This window comes from Pithys albifrons, chromosome 4, assembly GCF_047495875.1.
Source record: "Pithys albifrons albifrons isolate INPA30051 chromosome 4, PitAlb_v1, whole genome shotgun sequence".
In the NCBI taxonomy this organism is placed as follows: domain Eukaryota; kingdom Metazoa; phylum Chordata; class Aves; order Passeriformes; family Thamnophilidae; genus Pithys; species Pithys albifrons.
In genome coordinates, this window is record NC_092461.1 from 13,011,610 (window position 1) to 13,023,753 (window position 12,144).

The following is a 12,144-nucleotide window of genomic DNA, read 5'->3' on the forward strand; positions in this document are numbered from 1 at the left end:
GTAAATTGAAAAGCAGTCTGCATGGGGGAAAAATAATCTGACCAAAAACTAAAGGAAAGTAAATCTTCCCATAGTAAAGGCCTATAAATTCAGAAGTGGACAGCAGTCTTGAGTAAAGAATACTGACATTTTAAGTGAAACATTTGCTGGCAAAGTGGCCGTCGAAACTGGTTATTGAATGTCTTGTGAGAGAGCAAATTGTGGACTAGAGGTCTTTCTTATATTTTGTAGCAAAGCCAACTTCCATTGATACCACCTCGATGTCAGCCCCTTTCTGCAGCCATTTGTAAAAAGGCTTGTGATGTGAGATTGACGACTTAAATACTTCATCAATCAATGCTTTAGCCAATGTGTTGTTCAGTGATTGGTGGAAAATTCAAGTAATCCATCTTATCCCATCACCCTTGTTCTTTATTCTCTTCAGGTATTTTCATCCCTGCCCCCCCACCCACTCCCCCCCCCTCCCCCCCAGTCCCACTTTATTTGTTCACTTTCACTACAATCTGAAAGAGAAGCTGCTCTGGGAGGGAAAGGCCTGCTGCTATCTTTGAAAACCTAACCATTGCAGGAAACTCTTCGGTACAAAGTGCTACTGAATTAACTCAACTTTTAATGATCCTAGAGGTGGTCCTGGTGCATATGGACTAGCAAAGCATCAGGTCAGGCTGGAATTTGTGCCATTCTGTCAAATTAAATATGTCAAACATCCTGAATCATTTATATAATCAACAATAAGGTGTCTATTTCTGCTGAATTAATTGGCTAAGTAGCTTTAAGGAAAGAAATATGTATGACACAAAGCTAAACAGTGAGTATAAAGAAACAAAAAAAGGGTTTAGATTATTCATTTTGGCATAATGGAAAGACATCCTTTGCTCAGAGTGGGAATATCCTTTGCTTGTGAGTGAATATTTATGTTGATATCTGGTACTCCTAATTTTAATCTCAATAAGGATTTAAAATCTTAACTGTCTACTTGAAAATTTAGTATAGATTATACAGCCACAGCATAGGCTTTATTGCAACCTAGATGAATAGCCTTTGTTCATCTAGATTTTGCTTTTGCATCTAACAAAAACATTTTTCTAACACAAACAGGGTTTTTTTTTGTAATGTATCAATATTATTATATGGATGTATGAAAATTACAAATATATAATGGTCTATAGGCGTGTGTTTGTAAAGATCTGAGGTAGTAAAACATTTATATATCCACTTAGGTTAGGCAGTTTGTAAATTATTTCTGTTTGTTGGATCTAGTAGTGCACTGTTGGCTTTTTTTGTTTTATTTTTAGGATAGGCCTGTCATAAAATTTTTGATTCGCAGTGAAAAGTGATTTTTTGAAATGCAATGAAAAGAGTTTATCAATATTTTATAAAACATATGCTTGTCTCCAAATATATGAAAAAGTGACAGACATCTCAGAACCTGCCAGTTCAGTGGGGAATTTTAAAACACATTTCATTGGATAATAATTCAGATACTTATAAAGTTGGTGTCTGATATATGTTGAGTTTCATGCTTAATTTTTTGTAGAGCATTATCTTAAGCACATCAATTCAAATCAGGGCTGTAGTCAAAAATGAGGGAGCAAGTTAGCAAGAATCTAAACTACACTGACTACTGCAGAGGGCAGGAAATCCACTCATTCCTCATTATGCAGTTTCTCAAATCAACATCAGAAAGTCTTCAGAGAGTAAAGTGAGGTTTATGACACTATTGTTTCCTTTCTATTAGTTTAAAACTATTTTTCCACTTTCTGGAACTTGTTTCACCAAGACATTTGGGTCTGCAAAATCCTAGACAGAGGCCACAATCTGGAAAAAATACACTAAAAAAAATGACTTTCACCTAGATTATGATCATGTTTATATTCTGGTTTTGTTAGTTTTACACAAAACAGACCTAAGTCTACAAAACAAAATCATGATTGTTCTGCCTAGAGAGTATATATATAAAAGAATTAAGAAAAATAAAAGAGGGAACTAATAAAGAATTAAGAACTGCAAAACAAAAAAAAAAAAGTGAGAAATAACAGAAAAAAAATTTTATCCAGATCACATTAAAATACTGCATAGACTCTGTCAATATCCAGCAATACATTATTGCATTATTAAGCTACACCATTTTTTAAAGATATTTGTGTTGGAATGCCAAAATAATCAGAATAAGAATTTTCTTTACTTGTTCCATCAATTATCAGGACAGTAAAAAATAAGCGCTAGGAAGGCAGTGTCTATTCCTCCATAAATTTCACTTTTCATTTCAAAGCTTCCAATGCAGTGTATTTCTAAGTTGATATTAAAGGGACATTTGATACTCTTTCACCTGAATAAAAGCACATTTATTTGGGTGCATTTGTGTGTTCATAAATGAGCTGCTCAGTGAATCATTCCTGTCATTAGAAGGTAGATAAACTGCAGGGAGGGAACAAAGTCATCATTTCTACCTCTGTGAAAATGATGGGGGTTTTTTAATTATTAAAATGCAATTATTTTCATTATTGATGAGCGTGATATCCAGGACAGCATCAATACGAACTGTCCAGGACACACACTCATTTGGATCTCAGGCTGGTCTGGCTGCAATAGAGTATTGATGCCAGTGTTTGTTTCACTTCTAATTCACATAATGGATGAGGACTTAAATACAATCCATGGCAAATTAGTACCTAGGAGATTGGGTTTATTTATTTATTTATTTATTTAATGAGTTTCTTTTTCTTACATGTGAGCCCTTCCATGATACCAAAGTAGGAGACTTTCTGTATTAAGACAATTATAGAGCACTAGCATTTGAAACATAAAAACTGATTAGTATTTGAGGTGTGTTATCTAGGCTGTAAGAAACAAGCTACCTGTACAGGCGACAAGTGGCTTTCTAGCTCCTGCATTTTTCATGTTGCTTTCGTTTTCCCTATAATACATGCATAGATACATATTAGCATGCATGCATTCATTCATAAGCCAATGCATTTCTGAACTAAAAAAAAAAAAAAGGCAATTATTTTCATTTTCCAAAATCCACTTGGCTGCTTGTTTCACATAGCCGCTGAGAAACTGACAGACATTCCTCATATTTTGGCTTTGGAAATGGAGATGTCACTCCATTCTTTCAGACTTGCACCATGAAGGCAGGTGGCTTTTAAAAATGTAAAGGCTGATGAAGTTGGAACCTCTCTATGTGGTCATAGGTGGTAGCAGCAGGAGAGATGGCGTCCTCTGCTGCCCCTCTCCACTCAGCTGGTACCTTCCCAGAGCCTGTCCCATCCCTGCTGCTCCCTGATTAGACATTAACAGTTTGAAATTAAATGCCCATAAATGTGATTTATTCCATGGGCCCACAGTTCATTATATGGGCATTACAGTCTTTTACAGATATGCAAATGCCTCACATATTTGGATCTCCTTCTGAAAGCATCTATGCCTTGTCCAGCAGTGAGGAAGGTGAAATGCATGCAGAAAGCCTGTGCCTGACCTGAGAGCTCCTAGGTCTGCACTGGGATAGGCATTGCCACGGATGAGACCTGAGTACTCCCATGGTTTTCAGCCTCCATGGCTTCGTTTCCATGGAAATAAAAACCTGGGCTTTCAGGGCAATGAAAGTACTATTTTGAAGTCCCTGTGAACCACAGACCCTCTCATTTTGTGACAAAATTTAGCCCTTCCGTTTATGATTTTCAAAAACTGCAAGCCGCTTCCAAAAATGTTAAGTAATGACTCATATTGGACGTTAGTATAGCTACATCTACTCTTACCAAAAGGCAACTAAAAAGGCATCTTCCAATAAAATGAAGTCCATTTTTTCACTATATATACCACAAGTCTAATATTTCCTGGTGTCTGCTAAATGTCCTGATGTCTGCTAATATGTCTTGATGTCTTACATTTCCTGATGTCTGCTAAAGGTTGAAAGCACTGCCTGTACAAAAACAGTGACAAAGGCTATTTTTGACCAAAACCCTGATGTAGGCACATTTCCTTATAGACAGGGGATTTGGTTAAATGCACAAAAGCAACTGTGCAAAACAACCAGTACAATACTGTATATCAAGAGTAATTAAAAGCTTCCATTAAAAATGTGACAACCAAATCATTTTATATTAGACAGAGAAACCCCTATTGACACTTGAAAATAATGAATAAACAGAATGTCAATTCACTAACATTTGCTATTTGGACTTTGATGCATACTCTTAGCGCTAAAATCTGCTCCTGGATACACACAGGAAACCGCTATTGAAGTCAGTTGGAGTTGTTTATGTGTAGCTGGCAGCAAGTTTTGGCCCTCAGACATTTTTTTGTGTTCATTTAAGACAGTACAGGCTAGCATAACCCTCAATTTAACCCTCTGTTTGAAGGTACTGCTCTCACTGGATCCAAATGTCATGGCTAGGAACCATTCTCTTAACACAGACCATACTAGCTCCTACACAGCTTAGGCAAAAGTGGCAATGCTGAATTCACTTGTGTAGGAATTGATCACTGGTATAGACAGATAAGTGAGAGTGGGCTGACTTTTTCATCTCTGTTATTGCAAAATCTGTTCTCTAGTACTGAGCAATACACCATATAATTGTTATGGCAGTCTTTAAGATCCCCTGCCCAGGATGGATGATGTTGCAATAGACATAGCAGAGACATACCATCTCACTTTTGACAGAGTAGCACAAATGAGGATGAGGCAGATGCTCAGAGACTGGAGTAGGAGAAGCAGACCTGAGAAATGAAGGAGGCATGCTGTGTGGGCATTTTCTGCATGTCTCTCAAACCTCCTTTCCCTAACAATTCCCCTTAGATCCCATCTCTGCCCCCAGCCCAGCTCCTGCCCCTTCCTCGCACAGTGAAAGTGGGTACAACTGTGGCAAAGAGGAAATTAGTGGTGGTTGGATGCTGTGACTTCTGCTTTTGCCTCTGCAGTGCACTTCTCTGGTAGGCACACAGAGCAGAGCCAGGGAATAGCAGGGCTGCCTGTGAGTGGCAAGTTGCTCTCCAAGCTCTGCGAAACACCAGGTGAAAGTTGTGACTCAAGGCACAGGTCTGCTCCTTGGAAAGCTGTTCCTCTTTGTGAAACTAGATATTGCATCCATCCTGGCTGAGAGTTAGCTAGAAAACAATGGCAGTGCCTGTAGATTAGAAAGATTTCTTGTTATTAGTATAACTTTTCAAAATAATTCAGTTTGTAAAAACAGAGTTGCAGTCACATATTTACACAGGAGCAAAGTGGATTTTGTTTAAGTTCTGCCTTTCCTCTGTGCTCATCTCATTTCAAATGGTGCTTTCTTTTTTTCTGCCTTCAGATAGCAAGTACTTGAGTACATTTAGTGCTATATGTTTTCCTTTATTTCTCTCTCTGCCACATTTCCAAAAAACACAGGCACAATGTGCTTGGCAGGGACTCGCCAGACAGTTTTGTGTGCAATCAGTAATCATCACTTTTCCTTATGAAGCAATTGGGATTTTCCCAGTCAGGAAACCCACAGGCAGCTTTTTTATTATTAATTTTTTTCCTGTGCTTGGAAGCTTTAGTTTACCTAAGCCTCCCAAGTCTGATATTAGATGTTGATGAGCCATAACCGGTGTGAGTATATGTCTATGGTTCATGGTTTTCCTGAACATCAGTGCAGTACAAAGTGATACAGCACTTGGAGCACTGTTGGATATGAAAGGTCTTAAGAGAAAGTGAGGGCTGCTTCTTGTTTACTTCTACAGAAGTCTCCTGAGTGCTTTTCCTTCTTCAGTTACAGTCCAAGGTTTGACTCATGTAAGGGAATAATGATTAACTCAGCAAAATCAGTCTATTTTTTTATAAATGTGTTTTACCTTAACCTCATTTTTAGACATGACAAGGTGCACTTCTTCTCTTTCTTTATGTGGGTTCCTAAATATTAAGATTATATTTTAAATAATTCTCTGATGTAAAATCATATCATTTTCATGGCAATACTTTCATTGGTGTTAGTTGCTATACACTAAAAGCAACTCCCAAAATGCAATTTAAGTGCTCATTCTTTATGTCTTCATCTAATTTTTCATTCTTACATATTAACAAGTTCTAGCCAAAAATAGTTTTGCCATTAGATTTAACAGTTACATTTATAGTTTTAAATGTTTTTTATGACATTCAGCTACAGCATGGTGACAAGTATACTGGTAAAACAGCAATTTAAATACTGCATTTACAGTCAAAAACATTTACTTGTCGCTCCTCAATTGACAAATTTCAATTGCTCTGTATTGTTAAAAACTATTTCTAAAATTACACAGTGAGAACATAACAGTCTCTGTCACTGTGCAATTAAGTCCCTTGAACTGTTTGCTATATATAGAAATAGTGTATTATAAAGTGTTAGTTACCGTTAAAAAATACCAATTACATTTATTGTGAAAACCATTAAACTGATTTATAGCAAAACAGTTAATTCACTGTGTTTGTGCATAAAACTGCTGGTAATGTCACACAAAAAGTAGTTTCCATTTTGAACCCTGCAAACCTAGGAAAATTATAAGCAGAAAGATACAATAAAGCTAATGAACATCTGAAAAGCTTATATTCAAAAAATTGCTTTACACTTAGAAAATACTTCTGCTGGAGAGAAAGTTCACTGGTTTCCATCATAGTGCAATTCTTTGGTGTAATGAGAAATTCTGAAAGAATTAAGAAGAGTCTGACTCTTCAGGAAAGGGTCCAGCTCAATTATGGCTGAAATACATCTTTATTTTCAACTTAGTTTCAAACATATTCCAGTGTTTTACTGATCTTGGTCTCGTAAGTGGAACGTAAGTGATATATATCAGTGTTAAATACATTTTCCATCAGTGTATTTTAATTTCTGCTCTTCTTTCATAGCTAATAATTAATATTTTCATCTCTCTATTAGCATTTATTCTGAAGTTATATCTTTTTAGGTGTCATTATCAAGTATATAGATGTTATTTTCAGGTTCAGTTGAAATGTAATAGAATAGTTTTCCATTTTATCTATCTTCAGTATACTATAACAACCCAGTAGTTATTTACCAGTTTGTCTACACGTCATGTGCAGAAACGAAACAAAGCAATATGGGATATAAATTTTACCTATAGTAAAACGAAACTAAATTCGAACCAAAATAATATCATAGCATAGCAAAGTAAATCCATACCTTCCTTCATGCTAAGTATTTTCTTTTGAATATCTTCATCTCCAAGTAATCCCTTTGACAATAAATCAGCAGCAGCCTTTTGAAAGTCTTTTACCTAGAGAGAGATACTTCTAAACCTTGTTGGTTAATTCAAGCCCTCCATACAGTTGAGGGGAAAGACAACTTTATTTCAGACTTACCTACAGTTATTTGAAATCAATATGTTCCTGAAATGTACCATTTTTCAGCTGTTGTGCTATTAAATAAAAGCATTGATGGACATGTTAAAGATTTGGAAATTAGTGGGTGACCATTCATTTTTTATTAATACACATTCCCATTGTTTAATGATGACTTCTTGCTTCCTTACAAGAAGGAAAAAGAATCACCCCTTCTCTAGTCAGAATATAGCAGGATTTCAGTATTTGCAGACACAATAACTAAAGGCTTTGTATTTAGATGATAGATTAATGTGCCTGAGACAAGTATTTGTCTGCCTTTACAGAAGTATTGAGAAGCAATAAAGAGGTATTACTACTGTACGGATTTTCTAACTTAAAAGTGCCCTTTAACATTTAAGCATTTGCTCATTATAAACTTGAACTTAAAACAATCAAGAAATTCATAAATAAAGCTTTCCTCATTGTATTGGATTAGCAAGGCCAGGTTTTGGTAGCAAGGGTGGAGGGTGGGAAGGCCACAGGAGTGGCTTCTGTGAGGAGCTGACAGAAGCTTTTCCCCACGTCTGGTACAGTCAATGACAGCCAGCTCCAGGATGGACCTGCTACTGGCCAAGGTTGAGACAATCTGGAATAGTAACGCCTCTGTGATAACATATTTAAGAAGCAGAAACAATGTTATTGGGCAGAAGAAAATTGCAGACAGAGAAGAGTGGAGTGAGAACATGTGGAAAACTGTGCAGACACCAAGGTCAGTGCAGAGGAGAAGGTGCTCCAGGCACTGGAGCTGAAGTTCCCCACAGCCTGTAGTGCAGCCCACGGTGAGGTAACTGTGCTCCTGAAGCCCATGGAGGGCCATGAGGGTGCAGAGATCCATCTGCAGCACATGGAGGAGACCCACGCTGGAGCAGGTGGATGCCCAAAAGAGGCTGTGGCCCCATGGGACACCCATAATGGAACAGGGTCCTGCCAGGGACTTGCTGACCTGTGGAGAGGAGCCCATGCTGGAGCAGCCTGTGCCTGAAGGACTGCACCCGATGGAAAAATGACCTATGCTGCAGCAGTTTGTGAAGAACTGTTGCCTATGGGGTGGACTCACATTGAAGAAGTTAATGAAGGACTGTCTCCTGTGAGATGGATCCCACAGGAAGCAAGGGGAAGGACTTCTCTTCCAGAGCAGTGGCAGAAATAACAACTGACTGTAACCTCCATTCCCCATCTCCGTGTGCCATTGGATGGAAAGGAGGTAGAACCTGGAAGGAGAGAGGAGTGGAGGGAACCTGTTGTTAAGATTTTTACATCTCATTATCCTGCTCTGATTCAGTTAGTAATAAATTTAATTTCCCCACTTTAAGTCTGTTTTGCCTGTGACAGTGATTGGTCCTTAACTCTTGAACCCTTCACTGTATTTTCTCTCTTCTGTCCAGTTGCAGAGGAGAGTGAGAGAATGGCTTTAGTGAGTACCTGATGTCCAGACAGAGTCAACTCACTACACTCTTCAGTCCAAATAATCACCAGAATGAGCAAATGAGCGAAAAACCTCAACGATTTACCCGTTTCCCTTCTAATTTCTGATCTGGCATTGTTTTTCCTGTTTAATGATATATGCCAATTAATAAATTCCAGTTAAGGAAACAGCTTGAAGATGCAATTTCTGCTTGTGAATCATTGGTATAAACAGCATGTGTGAGGAAGAAATAAAAGAACTCTGTACTACACTGGCAATTTGTGGAATGAACTGTTGAGTGCAAGGCGCAGACATGATGAGAGTTATCAGCTCTTTCTCAAGCAGCAAAGGTATAGACTGCCCAATGCTCTGGGATGTTGCTATTCTACAGGCAATTTGAGACAAAGGTGAGTGATTGGTTTGGAATCCAGATATTTCTCAGCAAAACCTTTGATTTTCTGGGACAGAAAGGGTAATTATGAGGTCAATACTGGAGCTCATGTACTTTAGCAATCTCCAGTTTTCAAAACGATTGTCCTAACTAAGGAAAACAGCTTGACTTTTTGTTATCAGCCATTTTCCCTTAAATATGAGATAGATTATATATACTGTATTTTGTATATCAGGATCATGAATAAATCAAGCTGGTTAAAAGTATCTGTATTAAGATAGAAGTAACAGCATTACACTCAGAAGAAGTTGTGTTAGGATGTTAAACCCTTGTAGTGGTTGACCTAAAGATTCCTGGTTTGTTCCTGGGTTTTGGCACCAAATAGACTGTAGTGGGTTCATGCTGACTGGACATGAGGTACTCACTAAAATCACTTTCTCACTCCCCTCTGCAGCTGGACAGAGGAGAGAAAATATAATGAAAGGTTCAAGAGTTAAGGACCGGGAGAGATCACTTACCGATCACTGTCAGGCAAAACAGATTCAAAGCAGGCATATTCATTAAATTTATTACTAACAGAATCAGAGCAGGAGAATGAGAAGCAAAATAAATCTTAAAAACATGTTCCCACCACTCGTCTCTCCTTCCAGGTTCTATCTTCTATCCCCTGAGGGTTGCAAGGAGACAGATCAGTCCATCAAAGGTCGTTTCTGCCATTGCTCAGGGAAGAGGGAGTCCTTCCCTTGCTTCCTGTGGGATCCCTCTCAAGGGAAACAGTCCTCCACAAACTTCTCCAGTGTAAGTCCACCCCACGGGCAACAGTTCTTCACAAACTGCTGTAACATGGGGTGCAGTCCTTCAGGAACAGGCTGTCCAAATGTGGGTGCCTCACAGAGCCGTAAGTCCTACCAGCATGGGCTCCTCTCTTCACGGGTCAGGAGGTCCCTGGCAGGACCCTTCTCCATCACGGTCCCTGACAGGACCCTGCTCCATCACGTGCCTCCCACGGGAGCACACCCTCCTTTGGGCATCCACCTACTCCAGCACAGGTCTCCTCCATGTGCTGCAGGGGGATCTCTGTACTTTCATGATCCTCCATTGACTGCATGGGGACAGCTGCCTCACCATGATGTTCACCAGAGGCTGGGGCTGGAGCATCTCCTCCCCCTCCTCTTTCTCAACTGACCTTAGTTTCTGCACAGTTTTTCACATGTTCACACTCTGCTCTTCTCTGTCTGCAATTTTCTTCTGCCCAACAACCTTGTTTCCTTCTTAAATATGTTATCATAGAGGCATTACTATCATTCCAGATTGGCTCAGCCTTGGCCAGTGGCAATTCAATGAGCAACTCAAGGAGACTGCTTCTCCTACATTTTCTAAGTACAAACCATAATCTAACAAAATATTTTTATTTTTAACCAAACAAGAATGATATTTTATTTTATTGCAAATATATTTTTCAGGTAGTCTTAAACATAAGACTTGCTAAAGTGATGCATTCAGTTTCAACAACATAACTTCAGTGTCTTTAGCTACATGAATCATGGAAAGAGTTATATTTCAGCAAGTTTTATCATATCAATTAATGAGCCTTTTCATGCCTTCTTAACTCCTATTTTACTGTAAAGTTTTGAACTAGAAATCACTGTGACAAGTTAGTGGCCTTGAGTTCAATGTTTAAACTAGTGTATTACTCAGATCCCAGCATGAATGAAAACAAAAATCTTTTTATAAACTTCCTCCCTTTCGGTGCATGCAGCCTTTTCCATTCTGTGCCTCTGTGGGTTTCAGCTGGTCCTCGGCAGTAGAAGACATGTTCTTGCATTCTTGGACTCCATGGTTGTCACCTATAGTGAGTAGAACAGTTAATATAGTATGGCAGTGCTGAGTTCTCCACTAGTTACCCAGATTTGTTGATATGCTGCCCCAATGGGCTTGTGATTTCACTCATTAGTTAAACAGTAAAAAATCTGAATCCTTTCAAGCACTCTAAATGCCAGCCTTAACAGAAGCGTAAGAGTTTCAAAGTAGATCAAAGCTAACTTTTCTGGGTCCTGGTCTCCTTCACAGAATTCCTAAGCTGTGTATGTATGAATGAGCACAGAACTGGAAGACACAAGATTGAACAAAAGAATTTAACCTTTTAGTTTTAGTGAGGGAAAAGAAAGGTGGCTGAAAAGCCAGGGTCTGTCCTCTGCAGACTAAACATTCAGCATCTCAGAGTCCCACGAGTTCAGAGATTTTTACTGGCATATATAGTTTTCTGTTGAATATGTTTTTAAAATGATAATTTAGATGAAATGGGGAGCTTTTTCTCTACCTATCATTTTCCACGAATGCTGTGGATTTAAAGTGCGATTGTTCACCGGCTTCTTTTTTCCCAGTTATGATTCAAGTTGGAGCATCAGTGACAAAGTATCTTCTTCAGATAGTGGTGTGTTTATTAGCTTTGGCTCATGCTGTTGTGCCTTGGATGATACCCTCTCTGCTCTCTGAGCTGTAGCTGTTAACTGCTGACCCTTGGCAGGGAATGCCTGGTAGTCCATGATGCAGCCCTGAAGTCCTGCACATGTCCTTTCACTGAATCTGTGTGAATGGAGGATGTAGTGAAAGGGGTCTACACAGCATCACTTCTGAGAAATCACCTCCTTCCATGCTTTCTGAGCTTAAGTGCAAACAAGGGGGATGGTCCAGTCATGCTGATTTCTACATGTCAATGCCTTTTCCTTTACTCATACTGACTAGCTCCTTTTTGATCTTGGTGCACTTTACTTGCAATCTAATGTCACATAATATTAACAGACTTAATTAACTGAGGAGGTGATCTTACTCTCATTCAAGTCAAGAGGAATTTGGCTTTGAGTGAAAAGGGGAGGGATAAGATAAGTAGGGTTAGAGGTCACCCAGTTTAAAGAAATTTATATAGGCTTACTTCAAAATCCACATAAATCTTTCCATATTGGGGACAGATAGCTAGAGGAAGTAAAACACCTGGCAAAAGAT